The sequence below is a fragment of the Prionailurus bengalensis genome, chromosome D1 (genome assembly GCF_016509475.1).
Source record: "Prionailurus bengalensis isolate Pbe53 chromosome D1, Fcat_Pben_1.1_paternal_pri, whole genome shotgun sequence".
NCBI lineage: Eukaryota > Metazoa > Chordata > Mammalia > Carnivora > Felidae > Prionailurus > Prionailurus bengalensis.
The window spans coordinates 7,854,463-7,874,846 of NC_057346.1; the positions used below are offsets into that span (position 1 = coordinate 7,854,463).

At 42.1% G+C, this 20,384-nt stretch overlaps 1 pseudogene; it reads left to right on the plus strand.

Annotated features, from left to right (window-relative positions):
* The first annotated feature begins 8,306 nt into the window (after positions 1 to 8,306).
* On the plus strand, positions 8,307 to 9,959 carry LOC122482925 (annotated as a pseudogene).
* The last annotated feature ends 10,425 nt before the right edge of the window (positions 9,960 to 20,384 follow it).

A 20,384-nucleotide genomic window follows, 5' to 3' on the forward strand; every position in this document is an offset into this window, starting at 1 on the left:
CACTTTGCTAAATGTCACTGCTTCAGAGCGTGCATTTTTATCTCAGGTTCCTTCTCTTCGCAAGATAGGAGCCTTTCAGTACATCTGCGAGGAAGAACAAAACCTTCTTCAGTGTGGTTTCACTTTTCTTCCCCCCTGGTATTTCGGGAGAGATTCTAGGCAGGGACCACCTGTACAAATGGCCAGGTAGTGTTTCTCTTGCAATAAGGAATGTGGTCATTTGTGACACCTAAGATTCCTTTTCATGCAGAGATTCAGAATTTTATGTCTTTGTGTCTTCCAGACTCCTACAGTTTAGTGAGGCCCTCTGCCACCGTGACCCGAGGGCAGATACGGCACTTCTCAGTTTTCCGTGTATGTTTTAATGGTGTAGATAACCGCTCTGATCTTCCCTTAAGCTTCGGCCCTTACCCCAGACTCGTATTCCATGCTCATTTTCTCCAGCAAGCGAAGAACATTGGTACACTTAAGCATGTTGTAAGCAAACCACCGAAAGAAAAGGACAGTGTTACTCATTCTCTGTGGCCTTGGCATGGAGGAATAGGCTGATCATACACACAACATCAGAGCACTTACACAAACGATGCAAACGTGGACAACTGAATAGAGAAACAGACATCAGTGTAATAATAGCAGGAGAATTCAATATCCTACCCTCGACAACGGCTAGAATATCAGACAGACGACCAATAAGGAAACAGTGGGCTTGAACGACACTCCAGATCAAATGGGCCTAGTAGACATATCTAGAACCTTCCATGTAGCAGCAGCAGGAAAGGTGCACATGGGACAGTCTGTTGAATAGGTCATGTTGGGTCACCTGGGTGGCTTGTTTAAGGGTCCAACTTTGGCTCAGGTCATGATCTCAGGGCTTGTGAGTTTGAGCCCCGTGTCGGGCTCTGTGCTGACAGCTCAGAGCCTGGAGCCTGCCTCGGATTCTGTGTCTTCCTCCCTTTTTTCCCCTCTCCCACTCACGCTCTGTCTCTGTGTCTTTCAAAAAAGAATAAACATTAAAAAAAATTAGAATAGGTCATGTGAGGTTACAGAACATCTTAACAAATTTAAGATGGTTGAAATCCTACCAAATATCTTTTCTGAGCAAAACAGAATGAAACTAAATATCAGTCTCAGAAGAAAAAGGAGAAAATCCACAAATGGGTGGAAATTAAGCGACATGGTCTTGAACAACCATTAGGTCAAGGAAGCAATCAAAGAGCAAAAAAAGGAAATATCTTAAGACAAATGAAAACGGAAACACGACATACTGAAACTTACAGGATGCAGCAAAAGCAGTACTAAGTGGGACATTTGGAGCAGTAAATGCCTATATTAAAAAAAAAAGAACTCAAATATAAAACCAACCTTACAACTCAAAAAAATAAATTAACCCCAAGTTTGGCAGAAGGAAGAAAATTAAAGATTAGGTTGAAATAAATGAAATAAAGAATTGTAAAAAAAAAAAAAAGTGGAAAAATCAATAAAACTTAGTTGGTTTTTGAAAAGATAAGCAGAATTGACAGATCTTTATGTAGAATAACAAAGAAAAAAGAAAATGCAAATAAATTCAGAAATGCAAGAAGTAACATTAAAACTGATGCCACAGAAATAAGTGATAAGAGACTACTTGTGAACAGTTATGTCCCAACACATTGAACGGCCTCAAAGAAATGGATCCCTTCCTGGAAACATGCCTCCTATGAAGACTTAATTATGAAGAAACAGAAAACTTGAACAGATCAATAATAAATAAGGAGATTGAATCAATTATCAAAACCCACGTAACAAAGAAATGTCCCAGGACAGATGGCTTCACTGGTGAATTCAACCAAACATTTAGAGAAGAATTAATTGCAATCCTTCTCAAACTTGCCCAAAGAGTTAAAGAATAGAAAACACTTGCAAACTCATTTTGCAAGGCCAGCATTGTCTTGTTATCAAAGCTCGATAGAGATACTGATCTAGCAACCTGGCTTCAGAGCCCGCAAGAAATTCCAGCGATGCACACTGCTCTCGAAGTGCCTCTCTTCTAGGAAGAGGGAAGTTTTTAAACCCAAAGAGTAAGGTGGCTACGAGTTTGAGACTAAATGGCCTAGTACTACAGAGGCTGGATCTTGTAGGGTTCATGCAGAGAAGAGCAGTGGAGGCATTTAGGATGAAGGCGTGGTCACAGAGCCAACCGCGATTGAAAAGCAACAAGAGCTTTTCAGGCAATACCGCAAACAGAGGTGACCAAATCAGGATCGCTAGATGACCACCAGGTGACCCTATGTGAGGGGAACTGGAGAGAGCCATGAGTTGGGGGAGATTGATAAATAACCATTCTCTGCCCCTTGATCTCTGCTTGAATCCTGTTCTCTCCTGTCACCTGCTCAGTTCCATCTGCCTGGCAAGCTGGAGCTCATTCTTCCAGAATCATCTCGAACATCATCTTCAAGAGTTGTCTTCTATGAGACTTGTCTTGGCTCCCGGAGGAAAGTGCTTTCTTCCTCCTCGTGTCTGGCAGATCACGTTTATGCTTGTCATTGTAGTGTATACTACACGGCCTCATTTCCCCTTAGTAGATTAAAAGGCATGTTACAGACTTTTGGTAAATAACCATAACTCTGTAACTAATAAATTGAGTGATGGTGGGAGACAAATATTTCTGTGAAGCACGGAGGCCTGGAGAAGGAAGTGTTACAAAAAGTAGGCATGATTGCTATGGGGATAGTTTAGAGAGGTCTATAGGCATTCACTGCCAATGAACCAGGAGGTCTAGGAGCGTGAAAGTCAACGGATAGAATCTTATCCTGGGTAATTTAGAAGCGATTGAAATGTTCCTAAAATCTAGGGAGATAAGCTTGGTTGTCTTGGGTGAAATTACCTAAGGAAACTGAATCTCAAGATAATTCTACCTCCTGTTTTTTTAGATACAAATAAAACACAAAATGTGGAATGGGGAAAAGACTTTTTTCCCAGATAGAAAGTTGGTGGTCTCTGCTTAGCTGAGCATCATCTTCCTGGAATATCCCATCGTGTCATCTAGCCTTATTCTCCCGGAATATTTAACACATCTGTGCATATTTCTATACAATTATAATTGAGTTACGTATGATATATGCTTACAGCTCGCATAACTATGATTATAGATTATATATATGGCTAATCTCCCGTAAGGTATCTAGGTCATTGCTTTTCATACGAGAGACGTGAAATCCTAGTTACCATATAACATAAAATCCTCATTTTGTAAAAGAAAAAGCTGAGCCCCAGAGACATACAATCTTGTGTCATACATTTGTTTAAACAATGAATCATCAAATCATCATTCAACAAATACTTCAGTGACTTAATTCCCAAAAACATAAAGATGTTGGGTACAAAGATCAATGACACAATCCCTGACATCAAGAATATCACAACTTTCTTGGGAACAGACACCTATAAGCAGTATGCTGCCCGTGGAGTGTTATCCTTTAGTTTAAATCTTTGGAACACACTTTGACAATATATAAGTTTTTTTTTTTTTAATGACTTTGGTCCTTGAATTCCACTTTGAAGAAAAAAACATCCAGTGGAAATAAACTTGGATGTAAGCAAAGATTTATAGAATGTTTTTCCCACCCTTTTAAATAATAGTGTTGCTTATGAGGGTGTTGCTAGATTTCAGAATAAACTATGGCTTGTGATACACAGAAGTCTTTGCGTTCATTAAAATGTATGCTGAGGAAGAATATTAACATAGAAAGATGGTCATGACATATTTTTCTAGAGGCAAAAAAGTAGATACCATTGCAGTTTATATTTCACGAACCTATTTTTTAAGTGTGTATCTTTATTTATGCCGAGAAAAAAAGCTCTCAAAGTATTAATAGTCCTCTCCAAATGGTAAACTATGGATATTGTTCTTTTTCTTGTTCCTCTTGGCTGTATTTTTTGAAAAAAAAAAGTTTTACAATGAATATACATTTGCTGTAAAAGAAAAAAAAATACTTCTAAGGAAAACAAGCTATCTGGAAATCTAGGCACCTCTTCAGTTTCTGAATATCGAGATCTTTCCTCATGGAGCCAGAGGCTGGGAAGGTCTGACCTGTACTAACCCATTAATCAGTGACCCACTGGACATGAGCACTTGTCCTTCACTGAATTGTCCAATTGGGCATTAAACGTAAATGCATGTTTAAAAATTTCATGGAGGAAAGTCTAGAGCAAATGTTTTCTCTAAATCCTCATGAAGAAGAGACAAGTAACGAATGACTACATCAGAATCCAAGATGCTTTGGAAAAAATTCCGGAGCATCTGAGAGCACAGCTCTGCTCACTCTGTTTTACCTGCCAGAGTTGTTAACTCTTCTGCATGAGGTCCGTGTCCCCGCCAGCCTCCAAGGGGCTCCCAGATCACAAAATCTCTCTTTGTGTTCAGTGCTGGTCTTGTGTTTTGATGGGTTCTATTCTTTGAAAATTGCTAATTCAGGCATACGTGCTATCTCTTTATTAGAACAGCAAGTTACCCAGAACATCCCACTTCCCCATCGTCCAGGGTAGACAGGTATTTACTGATTATTAGATCTCACTAATCTCTGTTCTCAACAAAGTGCTTTCAATCTATTAGAAAGGCATCAGCATGACATGAAAAGGACGAACTGAGACAAATTCAATGGGAACGCTGTACCAAGGTCAGAGTGAAAACAATATGTAGCTCGAAAAGACCTCCGGGCACTCAGACAGATTAAATTAGAACAGGAATGAGTACATGCTCTCCTCTATTTATTTACTTGGCAGGAGGTGCTTTATTTTATATAGATCACATAGCCATCAGTGAAAATGTACTCGGTTTTTAAAGTGTCACACCCTGTCAGAGAGACACAGAAGGTTGGAAGAGGAAGAGAGTGAACATTTACTGAGCGTCTCTGGCCATCTCCTATAACTCTCACCCTTGAATCCTCCCTGATCCCAATTCTGAGTCCTTTCAGGGAGTTAACTGTGATTCCCATTTCACAGATGAACAAATTGAGGTTGCGTTTCAGAGAGTTTAAAAAATAAATCCCTGGTAGCATGGTTGGTTAATGGCAAGGATAGATTTCAGATCCAGATTTGCCAGATCCCAAAGCCAGTGCCTTTGATCAAGCAACCTGCTGTTCCTGAAGGTCAATGAAGGCCATAGTGTCACGATAAATCAAAAAGGAGGCAGAGAAATCTAGTGTCAGGGAAAGTAGCCTCGGCATTTAGACATTGAAAGCCTTATATGTAGTGTCACATACTTTCCCACACTGGTATCCGTGGAGCCTGGGAGGTGGGGAGGAAGGGAGGAAGAGAATGTGATCAGGTTATTTGTACCTTTGCAGACACTGGGGTAGGACTGACCTTCGGCAAAGTCGAGGTGCGGGTGGTCATTATCTCTTATGTTGAGCGGGCCTGCTGCTTCAGGGTGGGGCATGGTGTGCAGGTCTACAGTGGGAATCCAGTGCCCACGAGATTCAGCCTAGTCCCAGCCTGCTCCCTACCTTTACTGTGCTGTCTGCCCATTCCTAACCTCCCTGCACCCCTCACCCTTGTTCTACAAGCTTCCGATTTTAAGTCAGCCTCAGCTCTAGCACCAGGGACTCACAAATGGTGAGTCTACCATTAGAAATTTGTTTCATTTGTGGGGAGTGGCGGTGGGATGGGCTTGTCTTACTCTCTGGGTTAGAGAGTCAGGATTGAGCTCAAGGTAACTGATGCTTCACTGACTTGCTCCTCTCAGAAACCATTCCCCTTGAAGTCCATTTGGTTTCTGATCCTTCGCAGACCTTTCTTCAGGCAGTCAGGGCCATGCTGGACTTTTCAGGATTCTTCACTGAGAGAACCACTAGGTCATAGTCCTCCAAGCAGGAAGATTTCAATAAAACTTAGCTCTCCCATCTCCCCTCTCCTCAGCCCGTGCAAGGTAACTGGTTACATTTGAAAATCTAAAATCATGGAATTAGGACTTTGACTTTAGAAGTTAATAGAATTTGATCTCAAATCTCTTCCAGTTCAATAACTTCCCCCATTCACCCGGAGTTATTTGGAAGTTTGGTCTTATGTTCGATTGTTACTTTTTTTTTTTTTTAATTAAGCTTATTTTGAGAGAGAGCACGTGACAGCGCGCATGAGTGGGGAGAGGCAGAGAGGGAGGGAGAGGGAATCTGAAGCAGGCTTTGAGCTCACACAGCACAGAGCCCGACCTGGGGCTCGAACCCTGAACCATTAGGTCATGACCTGAGCTGAAATCAAGAGTCAGACTGAGCCACTCAGCTGCCCCCAGTCACAATTGTTCCCATAGCTAGCATTCACTGGTGTCAGTTCTGCTGTCTAGGACTATGCAGCCCACAGAAAGGCTATGCTAAAAAATGCTTAAGAAGAACGGATAAGCTTAATGAGATTGTTGAGAGAGGCTTCTAGTAAGAGGAGGTGTAGGAGGAACGTGAGCTCTCGGCCACTTCCAGGAGTTACTCCTGAATTCTCACGGATTCCATTTCTTCCGTTAGGTGGTGTTTGGGGTTTTTGTTCTTCCCATGAAATAAGCCAGGAGTAGGCAGGCGTCCAGTTCCAGGCTGTAAATCTTCTGAGGACAGCTTCTGTGCCAAATCCTTAGAGAGGATGGGCTGTGCAAAACGAAAACTTCAGGCTCCAGCAAGGTCCCACTTGACATCCCAGATAGAGCCAGAGCCCTGGCTGGAAGAAAGAGGTCCTTTGGACAATTGGCCTGCACATAAACACATATAAATTATATAAGGTCTGGTAGAGCATTTAACACAGATTGTCAGTATAGAAACAAATAATAGTACTTGGTGCATTGTATAAAACTGACCACAGCTCACCCACTGGGTGTTGGATCATTGAAAACATAGCAGCCATAACCTGAGCTGAGAGCAAGTTAACTCTGTGGGTCCCAGGAGGTGCCTAGATCACACCAGCTCTGCCCTAAGACCTGGACCTCCTGGCTTTAGGGCTCAAGGGACCCACCCAAGTGGAATCACCGCTGGGACCAAGAGACCTGGACACTGGAGGATATATCCACAAGTCCAGTGGCTTTCTATGTAGTATCTTCCGAAGAGACACCTTGGATTAATGGAAGGAGCAGGCTTTGGATACAGGCAGACTTGGGTTGGAATTCTGGCTTCATCCCTTAGCACTTGTGTGCTCTTGGACAAATTATTTAACCTCTCATCTTCTCCCTCTCTAAAATGGAGATAATCCTCTATCCCGTAGCGGTGTGCCAAGGATTAGGAAGGATCATGTTTGCAGAAGCTGTATATACTGCAGCAGCTGTCCCCTATCCCTGCTCTACTGATAACTTCCTTGCCTGTCACTCTCTCTCTAGTCTGCAAGTTTGGGGTAAGGACGTGTTAAGAAGCACTTTCAGATGTAACTCCCCCCCCACCCCTTATCTTTGGGAGCTCTGCCTCTCTTGACTGCTACTGCTTCCTCTTTTGACCATTTTGATCCTCATCGTGACCTCCACAGAAAGACGAACGAGAGGACATGGAACGAGCAAAACTCAAATCCATCTGTTCAGATCTTTGCCCAACTTTTGGAAGGAGGCTAAAAGCTACTAATGGAAGCGAGTACATATGAGGCCTTCATTTATGACGCATCTATTCTAGATGGTACAGAGAGAAATCAAACATGATGACAGCCTTCCATGGCCTTGCTGTCCAATGAAGGAGTTGTGCATATAGGTAAATAATTTCAGGCATGTAATAAATGTTATAATGGAGGTAGACCCAGGTCACTGGGCCAGGAAGATCCACAGACTGCTTCTTTCTCCCTCTTTTTTTCTCTCTCACATGCACAATGCAGCTAAACAGAGTTCCTGGCTTGTCGCTGTTGAAATGACAGCTAACTATGGGCCTGGGAGGGACATTAGCCTTCTTAAATTTGTCTTGGGTTTTGCTCCTGGTGAATTAATTCCTAGATGGTGGTAAAGAACTTGAAGGCAACTTTCTATCGTTAGATGTGAAAATAATTTTGAACTGTGCTAATGTTCTGAAAAACAAATGAGCTCCTGTTGACATAATACCTGATTTAAATAATGGATTACAGTGTATTACATTTCAGTGCCCTTACTGGAAATCTCGGTCTAAGAGCGAGTGTTCTTGGGAGATGTGATGCCGTCATAATCCCAAGAGTTTGCTTGTTACTTCTCATTAAAGGAGGAGAAAAGTCAGTTTCTTGGTGTTACCTAGTCAAATCCCTAAGAAGAAAAGCGTTACACTTGAGGCACCTGCTGAGCCCAGGACAGGCAGGCAGCTGCTTGGAGGTGGTGGGGAGGAGAGGGCTGGGCCGGCCAGGGGGCAGCGAAGATGCTCAGCTTCTGTGCTGCCCCCCAGTGCATGTGGACAGGCAGTCAGACCTGGCCTTCCTCAGGTTCCTGCACAAACATGCCAGATGCCAGAAGTGGGTGGATCATTGTAAGGAGAGCAAACGTAGAAGATGAAACAGCCGATCAAGTAAATAAACGTTATCGATTACGTGTCAAACACGTTGAGACCTGGGTGATCTGTACAACTAGTCTTTAGAGGGCGGTTCTTCAAGATAATGCAATACCAACAGTATTTGATCTTACTAGACATTTGAACAATCCACAAAGTAGACACAGAAGACAAAGAATTGAGTGAGGGTGAAATCAGGACACTGTAACAGAAAAAGAAAATGGATGAAACTTCGAAGCAGGAACAGAAACATGGAGAAACAGCAGCAATGCTCAGAGCCTGAGTGCAGAAGAAAGGGGTCAAGAAGAAGATGAAGACCTTTCCCTTCAAATTAATCCTTAAAGAGAAGGAAAACACCGAATACTCAAAATCTTCATTTGAAATTTGGATTCTTATGGGAAACCAAAACCTGTCTCCCTCTGGATGGACAAGACACTGCTGGCATCGTGGGCTCCTTTTTTTTTTTGGAAGTTCTCTACTCCTAAGAACTTCCCTGCGCTGCCCGAGTGCTGGATAGATTCCAGTGAAGAGATGCTGAAGAGCCTTTTTGAGACCATGGCGTTAAGAGCAGATACAGGTGCTAGACCTGTGAAAGCTGCATTCCGGAAGAAACCCTCAGGGAAGCAGGAGATGCTCACTTCTTTTCTATTCTCACTGACCACGTGGTGGACATAGCAGGAGAAGAGCAGCTGCCTGTGTTGGTGAAGTTTGTCAATAAATCTCCTAATCTGAGAGAGAGATATGGGGGCTTCCTACCTCAGGAAGCCGGTGCAGACATTCTGGCTGTGCATCTTCACACTGTGCTGAGAAGTGGGGATTAAACACGGAATATCATCATAGCCAGGCTTACATTGCGTCCAGTGGAGTTTCTTCCAAAATTGAAGCTGTTGCCTCTAGACTTTCCGATGATTGCCTCCAAGCTATCTACACCCTCTGTTCCGCCGGCGCCTTAAATGACGCGGTGGTTGGAAAAACCAATAGACTTTATGGGAATATCTTTTGCATTGCATTAGGAACAGTTGAGAAAGCTCATTTTTTCCCATCAGCTGCTGCACCTGCTTTTGGAGTGTGGCAGTGTAATTTCTGTCCTCTTTCAGAACAATGAGGAAAGGGTCAAAGAACAGAAGGAAATTGGCCATCTTCAGTGGACAGGCAGGAATGGCGCTTTTGAAATTTTAGTGGACCTCCTACAAGCACCTGTTTTATGTTCAGATAGTATAGTGACACAAATATTAGGTGGGGTAAGTGTGTAGATGTCCGGGCATTTGTAGTTTGTAGTGCAGTAACAGATTCTTGTTAGTGTTGTGGTTCTTAAACATGTTCTTTTACAAGAGCCTTGGGAAAAATCTCCGGGGGCAGACCTCTGATGTTTTCTTTGCAGCCGGTCACTTGACTTCCCTGCTTTGTTCACTAAGTGAATTGATGGAATATATTGAAGGTCACCACGGATTTTGGTTTGCAGAAGCCACACATTTGGCACCCAAGCCTGATAGTTAGTTGAAACTTCCCGGAAAGTTCCGTAGAGCCCAGCAAGATAACGAGGAATGTCAGCTAAGGTCTGAGATTTCCTGAGGAGACTAAGAGTTCCAACCCTGGAGCACATTGTTCAGGAACAGAAAGACAGAGTCTCAGACAGTACCTGAAAACTCTTAAATGCTTCTCTCCGATACCCTTTGTCATGGGACGGCTCACATTTAAAACATCGGAGGAGCACCATGCTGGCTTGAACATGGGGGGATTTGCATAATCTTGACCTGCTCTCAGCTCAGCCGCATTGTTAAAGAGTCAAGTGGGAAGAACGTGGAAGGGAAGATATGGAGCTTCCACCCCCCATTTATGACGCCCTCTGTCTGCCAGGTGTCAGTTTTTCCCTAGTGTTTATGCATGGCTGAAGGTCATATGTATTTATTTCTGTGATGAAGGTTGAGACTGAAGGCTATAAAAATTAGGTGAAGTGTCTCAAAGCATACCGGAGGAACACTTTGACAAACCAAAGGTGAGGTAACTTGGCTTTGCTCAACCTAAGTTTTGACATGAAACATGATCTGAATTTAATAATGATGGACACATACACATCAGAGTCAGCACAACTAAGTCAGAGCTTCCTACAGGTAATTCAGAAACGAGTGAAAATACCTAAGAGACTTTAAAAGTAGGCTTTCGCTTATATTTGATATCTGAAAAAAATCTCAAAGAAATTTCAAAGCAGCTTCCAGAAAAGCTGTAGGTGTAGGTAGGTAGGCCCCTTCATTACTGAATATCTTGACCTTGACTCCCATTCAGGACATTAGTCATTGATAATCTGCCTATTTAAATGGCTCCCATTTGAACTCTCTCACTTTGAAGACCTAACTGTTCTTCCAGAAGATAGCATTAAAAGTGCCACACTTCTGTGAGATCTCTGCTCCTGGCGTTTAGAATTTGCTTTAGTCCTCATTTTAGTTGTTGCATTCATTACCGCTGTAGAACCAGTAACCGGGTATTAGGTTATCATTTCTTTGACGAAATGAATTTTGAAGAAGTGTAGGGGGAAAGAATGCATTTTATAAAATGTTACGACAAGGCTTGCTACTGACCTTTGAATACTAGGAGTTTTACGTATGTTGTTAAAAATGTGTAATGAACAGTTTAGGGGAATTACCAGACAGGGAGAGAAACATATGAGCTCACCAAAAAAGGATTTCAGAGTAGATTTTTGCCTTTGTCAAGTGAACTTGAAGAAACAGGTTGCAGTTACAGTTTGAATAGAACAGCCTGCCTTTGTTGTTCTGCCTCTGGTTGTTGCTGTTTACTTTCTTTTGTTGAGTTTGAACGCTTCTCTTTCATGGTCAGGACAGCATCAGAGTCCATGAGTCCTGAAAGCTGATTTGCCTGTTTTCTTCTGTCTTTTTCCATGTCTGTTATCTGTTGCCTCTTTGTGACTTATAAGTAAAACCTGAAAACCCTACAAAAATAAGTGCTTCTTGGTTTATCTAGAAATAGTACAGAAAATATTGCTTGTGAGTTTTGGTGAAGAAAATCAATTTGGTGTAGTTTATTTCACCCTAAGTAAACTGTGACTTTTTCTTAGAGTACACTTGACAGTGTTTTTTTTTTAAGTTTTTATTTAAATTTTAGTTAATGAACATACAGTGTTATATTGATTCCAGGTTTATAATTTGATGATTCAGCACTTCGATACCACAGCCAGTGCTCAATACAACAAGTGCCTTCCTTAATCCCCATCACCTATTTCACCCATTCGTGTCCCCCCCACCCCCACCTCTGGGTAACCATTAGTTAGGCATTTCTGTACATCAATAATGAAGCAGCAGAAAGAGAAATTGAGGAATCAATCCCACGTACAACTTCACCAGAAATGATAAGATACCTAGGAATAAACCTAACCAAACAGGTGAAAGACCTGTACTCTGAAAACTATAAAACACTGATGAAAGAAATTCAAGACCACCCAAAGAAATGGAAAGACATCCCATGCTCATGGGTTGGAAGAACAAACATTGTTAAAATGTCTGTACTAGCTAAAGCACTCTAGAGATTTAATGCAATCTCTGTCAAAATGCCAACAGAATTTTTCACAGAACTAGACAAATAATCATAAAATTTGTATGGAACCACAAAAGACCCCGAGTAGCCCAAGCAGTTTTGAAAAGGAAAAGCAAAGCTGGAGGCATCACAATTCCAGACTTGAAGTTATATTATAAAGCTGTAGTGATCAAAGCAGTATGGTACTGACACAAAAATAGGCCTATCAATGGAACAGGATAGAAAACCTAGGAACGAACCCGCAACTGTGTCGTCAATTAATCTTTGACAAAGGGAAAAAAATATCCCATGTGAAAAAGACAGTATCTTCAACAAATGGTATTGGGAAAACTGGACGGCAACATGCAGAAGAATGAAATGGACCACTTTCTAACAGCATACCCAAAAATAAATTTAAAATGGATTAAAAACCTAAATGTGAGACCTGAAACTTATAAACTTCCTACAAGAGAACACAGGTGGTAACGTCTTTGACATAAGCCATAGCATCTCCTTTCTAGATGTGTTTCCTGAGGCAAGGGAAACAAAAGCAAAAATAAAATCTAGGGACTTCATCAAAATACAAAGCTTCTGTACAGCAAAGGAAACAATCAGCAAAACTAAAAGGCAACCTACTGAATGGGAGAAGATATTTGCAAATAACATACTTGATAAAGGGTTAGTATCCAAAATACAGAAAACACTTATAAAACTCAACACCCAAAAAACAAAGTCCAATAAAAAATGGGCAGAAGACATGAATAGACTTTTTTTCAAAGAAGACATACAGATGTCCAACAGACACACGAAGAGGTGCTTAACCTCACTCATTATCAGGGAAATGCAAATCGAAACTGCAATGAGATAATCACCTCATACCTGTCAGAATGACTAAAAACTACAACACAAGAGAATAGATGTTGATGAGGATTTGGAGGGAGGGGAACCCTCTTGCACTGTTGGTGGGAATGCAAACTGGTGCAGCCACTGTGGAAAACAATATGGAGGTTCTTCAAAAAGTTAAAAATAGAACCACCCTGTGATCCAGAGTTGTACTACTAGATGTTTACCAAAAGAATACAAAAATACATGCACTTCAATGTTTACAGCAGCATTATTTACAATAACCAAATTATGGAAACAGCCCAAGTACCCATTGACTAATGAATGGAAAAGGAAGATATGGTATGTGTGTGTGTGTGTGTGTGTGTGTATGTGGTATTTACACACACACACATATATATACATATATGTATATGTATATACACACATACATACATATAATGTAATATCATTTAGCCCGAAAAAGAATGAAATCTTGGCATTTGCAATGACACAGGTGGAGCTAGAGTGTATTATGCGAGGCGAAATAAGCCAGTCAGAGAAAGACAAATACCATATGTTTTTCACTCATGTGAAATTTAAGAAACAAAACAAATAAGCAAGAGGGAAAAAAGAGAAGCAAACCAAGAAATAGACTCTTGACTATAGAGAACACACTGCTGGTCACCAGAGGGGAGGTGGATGTAGAATGGGTTAAATAGGTGATGAGGATTAAGGATGCACTTGTGATGGGCACCAGATGATGTATGGAGGTGTTGAATCACTATGTTGTACAGCTGAAATTAATTTTACACTGTATATGTTAACTAGACTGGAATTGAAATAAAAACTTAAAAAAAGATGTATGTATATATGTGTATATTTATACACACACACACACACAAGGGACTATTACTCAGCCACAAAAAAGAATGAAATCTTGCTATTTACAATGACAAGAGTAAATAAGTCAGAGAAAGACAAATACCATATGATCTCACTCCTGTGGTGGGATTTAAGAAACACGTGAAAGATTTTTGTAAACCAACACAAAACTGCAAAAATGTATTCTGTGATACAAAAATAATATAAGACTATTTGTTGGACTGTCTGTCCTGTTTTGATTTTTGGCTTCTGAATGTTAATGATCACAAACTTATTTTAAAAAGAAAATATACCTGTGTTTTCAATAATGAAATGGCATAGGATATCAAAAAATATCTGTGCTTCCTTTTCTCACTAACCCTTCAGACCCGAGGGGACAGTGGTTCTCTGTCCTCTTCTGCCTGACGTTTCTCTATCAATTCAGCATTAGAGTCAGACAAAGATTGCTTTTCTGTCACTAGCCCTCCATACCTCCCTAGTTGTAAATAATCTGTGAAATCTGTGTAGAACCCTATATACTCTGGATGTCCCCATCATCATCATCTTCTGTCTGTGACATAAAATCATTAGGAATAGAGAGGGAGGTTTAAAGAAAGGGGAGAGAGGGGCTCCTGGGTGGCTCAGTCGGTTAAGTGTCCGACTTCAGCTCAGGTCACGATCTCGCAGTCCATGAGTTTGAGCCCCGCGTTGGGCTCTGGGCTGATGGCTCAGAGCCTGGAGCCTGCTTCCGATTCTGTGTCTCCCTCTCTCTCTGCCCCTCCCCCGTTCATGCTCTGTCTCTCTCTGTCTCAAAAATAAATAAAGGTTAAAAAAGAAATTTAAAAAAAAAGTGGGGGGAGAGGACTAGACTAAAATACCACTGTATATGGGAGAATTTAAGAATTTCTGTTTGTAGAATGCCTTCTGTGTGCTAGGAAATTTTTATACATATTTTGAAATCTTGACTTTGTACCAACAGGAGTTTGTTATCCCCATGTTACGGAAGTAGAAACTGAGACAGATAAATGATTTGTCACAATTTTCAGAATTAGTGGTGGGTGAACTAGGGTCCATGCCTAGTCCATAACTAGGGTCTTCCTTCAAATTTTCTACAATGACATTGGTCTAAATCAACAAATTAGGGGCTCATGGGCCTGAACCCAGTTCAAGATGATGGTATCTTGTTTTGCTTGGTTGGCTTTGAATATAGTCCAGTTAGCCATTTTCATTCTGATATACCCTGTCATATATCATACATGTATTTTCTCTTCCTGGTCCCTACTAGCATTTAGAGTTTTTGATCTCTGTCCTTGGTTTAATGGAATGATTGTGGGCTCTGGAGCCATACAGCCAAGCATTTAAGTTTGGGCCTAGCCAGTTCCTAACAGAGTGTGTGCTTTGGGCAAGGCTTAAACCCAATTCCTCCATAGGAATGGAGATAGCCAAACTTAGGTCAAACAGCTGATATAAAGATTAAACGGGAACCCATGTAAAGTGCAGTCAGTGCAGGCCCTCTGCAGTCCCTTCCAATCCTCATCACCACCCATTATAAAATCACCTTAAAAACTGTCTACACGTTCACTACAAAGACCGTGTCTGGAGAAGTTCAGTTAAGGCTGCAGTCTCCGTTACTACTCTGAGAGGGTATCAGACCAGAATTCTTCCTGCCTCCATTTCTACTGAGGTATGGAATTACTACAGATAATGTGAAAACAGTCTTCATTTATTTATTTTTTTATTAAAAATTTTTTTTTAATGTTTATTCATTTTTGAGAGACAGAGCATGAGTAGGGGAGGGGCAGAGAGGGAGGGAGACACAGAATCTGAAGCAGGCTCCAGGCTCTGGGCTGTCAGCATAGAGCCTGACCTGGGGCTCGAACCCACGGAATGTGAGATCACAACCCGAACTGAAGTCGGACGCTTAACCGACTGAGCCACCCAGGTGCCCCCAGTCTTCATTTTTTTAAAGTTTATTTATTTATTTTGAGAGAGAAAGAGACCATGAGAGTGGGGGAGGAGCAGAGAGAGAGGGAGAGAGAAAGAATCTCAAGCAGGCTCCACGCTGCCAGTGCAGAGCCCAACATGGGGCTTAAACCCACAAAACCATGAGATGATGATCTGAGCTGAAACCAAGAGTCAGATGCTTAACCAACTGAGACACCCGGGCATCTCACTAGTCTTCATTTTTATGTGGGATAACTTGTAACAGAAATGTGCAATAACCCCCTTCATGATCCTTGGTCCCTTAGCCATATCAAAGATACAAAGAAGAGTCATAATGAGGGAGGGACGGGGAGAGCGGTGAAATATTTCCTGGGAGTTGGGTGTTGCTGTGCTGAGGGTCTACCCCTTCCCTCCTCTGCTTTGCCTAGATGGGGATTGACTTCTATATGGAGAAGCTCTGTAGTCAACAGAAACAGTCAGTGCAGTTATTGGTGGGAGGGGAACTCCATTTGTGTGGGTCAGATTGTTAGGCAAGAGATCTAGAGGACGAAAGTCTGACGGATTGTTCTGGTGGCAGAATCAGGGGAGTGTTTCTCAAGTTGCATTAATCTGCGCTCCTTAATCTCATTCTGGGCAAAGGTATATGGGTGTTTCTCTCGGGTCACTGCTGTCCACATGGAGCAGCTTTAACAGATGTCCTCAGTACTTCACACATGGCCCTCAGACCCTTCCCTTTCTGTGTGCTCCTGCCGACTTCTCATTACTAGTGACTCTATTCCTAACGATTTTGCTAGAATGGGAGGGTGCCATTCTGCCCAGGGGTGAAGTAGGCTAGATGTGTCAGAGAATTAACCCCTCTGGAGCAGTGTTGAAACAAGATTGACTTGAAATAGGAAGTTGAGGTGTATGTGTATATTTAGAAATAGCACAATTCCCTTGTTTCTAAGCTGGGATGATTCTGAAGCACGCGTCGGACACTATTTCCCAAATTTCCCCGTGGGATTGAAATCTCAAGGTAACTGGCTTTTTGTTCTGCTCCTTCACTGGAAGCTCTTCTTCCGTCATTACTTTACTGGTATTCTCTGCAGCTGCCAAATCCTCCGTCAGCACCTCCTTGTGGAGGAAACCGGACCAAGACAGTTGGCCAAGGAAGAGGTCCAAGGAAGAAGTCGCTTACGATACGATTCTGGAACTTGCCAACCAGATTATAAAAAACAAAAACAAAGGCGCTTACCAACTAGATAAGAGAGGTGATGATAATCCCTGCCATGCCAAGCCTCACAGTTAATGAATGTTTTCATCTCTGGTGAATCGGAAAGGGAAACAGGCTTATAGAATATCTCCAGCATTTTTTAGGTATGGTGGCAGTGGTAATTATGAGGACTCTGGGATTGATACTGATCGTCACAGCCGCACTGGAGGAAAAAGACCACCTCAGTTCAGCTCACCATCAAATTATTCTCCATGTGAAGCCCAGAAGACCTTTCATTCAGCATTTAAAGACCCCATATTTCCTGTGGCCAGAAGGCAGATCCAGCTGCTGACAGGTGCAGATGTGAGCGTGAAAGAAGCAGAATTGCAGACATAGGATTCTCAGCCCTGGCAAGTCTCCCATGCTGAAATCAAGGGTCTCGATACGAGAGGAATGTGACCTGAGACCTGAGATGGGGATATTTGGGACTGATCTGTGTGAGAACTTTGAGTTAACCGATTGTCCTGAACCCCTGGGTCGATGAAAATGGTTCCCTCCCCATTGTTATAGGACAGCAGATTGTCAGTGCCTAGAAATGATGCAGAGGCAGGCACCTTGTGAAGTGATACTTAATTTTTTTCAAGGTTTACCTTTACTTGCCTCATAGATTAGAGGACAATAACTAGGGTCAGAACTCAGCTTGAACTCCTGGGAAAATACTTTCCTTGCCCCAGGGGGGGAAAAAGATCATTAATAACATACCGGCAAGACTTGGCTAATATATCCTGGAAGAATCAGGCTCTTTTAAAGTCACATTGTAACACTGTGTTGTCTGTTTTCTTTTACAATCCTAAAATGACGTATAGACGATGGAGGGCGGAGAAGAGACTTTAAGACACAAAAGGCTGAAAAGCGCAAGGCCATCTGGCTTTCTTTCTTGATTCCCAAAATAAATACGGTAATGTATTTATTTATTTAAATACCTGAAAGTGGACTTTGAGGGTGATGCCCCAACAGTGAGGAGTCACAGGCTGGATAGGCAGAATTGGTTAAATGGGGGCATTCTGCCGTGACGTCAGCTTGAATGTTCTGGAAAGGACTCCCGTAGTGGACCCCTAACACGCTTCTGGGATAGTTCCTCCAAGTATGAAAAATGCTAGCTGGCAGCAAAAGAGAGGCCGTTAGTGTGTAAATACCCAGCTTTCTCGCTCTTTGTGTGGGGAAATTCTTAGGTGGTTGTTGGACACTCTTTCCTAGGGTTTCCCCTGAGGATGAAGAAGCTAGAAGCTGAAAAAAATAGATTCCTAGTGATGAAGAAATAGTCCACAGAAATAGTCAATGCAGTGACAGCTGCATAAAGGGGTGACTATAACCAGGTCAGGCAAGAAGTTCTCCATCCTGAGTCAACCTGGACATCTGTTAGGCCCCAGGAGTGTAGCGTCATCTTGGGACAGAACGGTCGAAGTAAAATTTTCCTATCCCTTTACCATTTTCCCTTCTGGTTCATCTCCAGAGAGATATGAAACTGTCTAGCAATCTAGGGATGGGTGGTGAAGAAAAAGGAAAAGACATACAAGTAAGAGAAATAGAGAAAGGGCCAAATATTACTCCTTTTCATGTCTCTAGGCTTTCAGCCTAAAATAAACAAAAGCTGTGAGAAAAGAGAAAATATATGATTAATTGGCTTTTGAATTTTTATGTGTCTGAGAGTAGATATTATAATTATTGTCTTGACCCTTTATTTTGATTTAAAAGGATATAAGAATGTCCTTTAAGAAAAAGTGATCCAAAAAATTATGATAACTATCAAATTTCTGTTCAGCAACAGAGAAAATATTTCTGGACAGTGTTCAAAGGAACCGTGAAACAAGCAGAAACACAAAGTTTCATTTGATTACATCAAATGCAATCAGCACGTGCCCCCTACTACTTGGTTATTGCCTTTGTCTTCCTCAGAAACACTCTGGCTTTATTCCCCATGTGTTCTGTTACAAAAATAAAAAGCAGAGTTGACAGCAACCGATGTGGACAAAAGGTAATAAGGAGTGCAGGAAGAAACCTTCATTTTTAAAGTTTATTTTGAGACAGAGAGCTAGAGAGAGAGCGAGTGAGCACGAGAAGAGAAGAAGGGGCAGAGAGAGGGAGAATCCCAAGCAGGTTCCCCACTGTCATCATGGAGCCCAATGAGGCTTGATCTCACAAACTGTGAGATCATGACCTGAGTCAAAATCAAGGGTAGGACGCTTAACTAGTTGAGCCATGAGCCACCCAGGTGCTCATGCAGGAAGAAATCTTGGTTGTCTCACGTGTTTATTTCCTATTCCTAGCCCATCATACTTGGTGATTGATAACTCCCAGGCTATTTAAAAAAATTTTTTTGATGTTTATTTATTTTTGAGAGAGAGAGAGACAGACAGACAGACTGTGAGTGGAGGAGGGGCACAGAGGGAGGGAGACATAGAATCTGGGGCAGACTCCAGGCTGTGAGCTGACAGCACAGAGCCCAACACAGGGCTTTGAACCCATGAACCATGAGGTCATGACCTGAGCGGAGTTGGATGCTTAACCAACTGAGCCACCCGTGTGCCCCACTCCCAGGCTATTTTAAAGACACTTTGTAACATTGTCTGATTTGTTTTGTTTTGGAAGCATAAGATGATGTATAGGTAATGGGGGGCGGGGAAGACTGTAAGAGACAAAAGGTTGAAAGCATGAGGCTGTTTAGCTTTATTTCTTGATTATCAAAATAAATACAGTAATGTTTGCTTCATGAGGAAGAGAGAAACAGGAAGAATTGAGATGGCCACCCACCATGTGCAATAAGTCACCTGCCACCGCTGTGCTCCAACAGGATCTCCAAGAGCACTGAGTGTGCCTACCAACAGATCTATGACTTAAACCAAGTGTTTGTCTCTTGCTGAGATATTCTGTGTTACAGAAAACAAAATCCAAAGCTAATAATCAAATCTAGTGAGATCATTTCCACTTTCTCTGCATGTATTTTTGTTTAACGTGGAAGGCAACAGGGCTGCCTGGCTGGCTCAGTCAGTTGAGCCTGTGACTCTTGATTTCAGCTCAGGTCATGATCCCAGGGTTGTGGGATCACCCCAGCCCTGTGTTGGGCTCTGGGCTGAGCATGGATCCTGCTTAAGATTCTCTCTCTCTCTCTCTCTCTCTCTCTCTCTCTCCCTCCCTCCCTCCCTCCCTCCCTCCCTCCCTCCCTCCCCCTCTCCCTCCTTCCTCCTCCCCTTCTCATGCTCTCTCTGTTAAAACAAAACAAAACAAAACACCAACATGGAAGGCAACAATTTTTGTTGGAACTCTTTATTCTCCAAATGTTCTTGATTGATCCCTGGGACCTGATGTTTTTTGAATTTGTTATAGATTGATTTCTTAGAGAATTAATGATGGTCTCCTTCTGCATAAGAGTCTCTCCTGGTCAAATTCAACAGCTCAGAGGTAACAGTAGTTGAAATTGTCATACATTGTGTGTAGAGCTCAAGATGCCCGTCTCTTCTTGCGGGCCAGTGTTTACTAACTAAACAGAGACAAGTTGTATGTGTAGGGCAGTGGTTTTCAAGCCAGGGGTGATTTTGTACCCC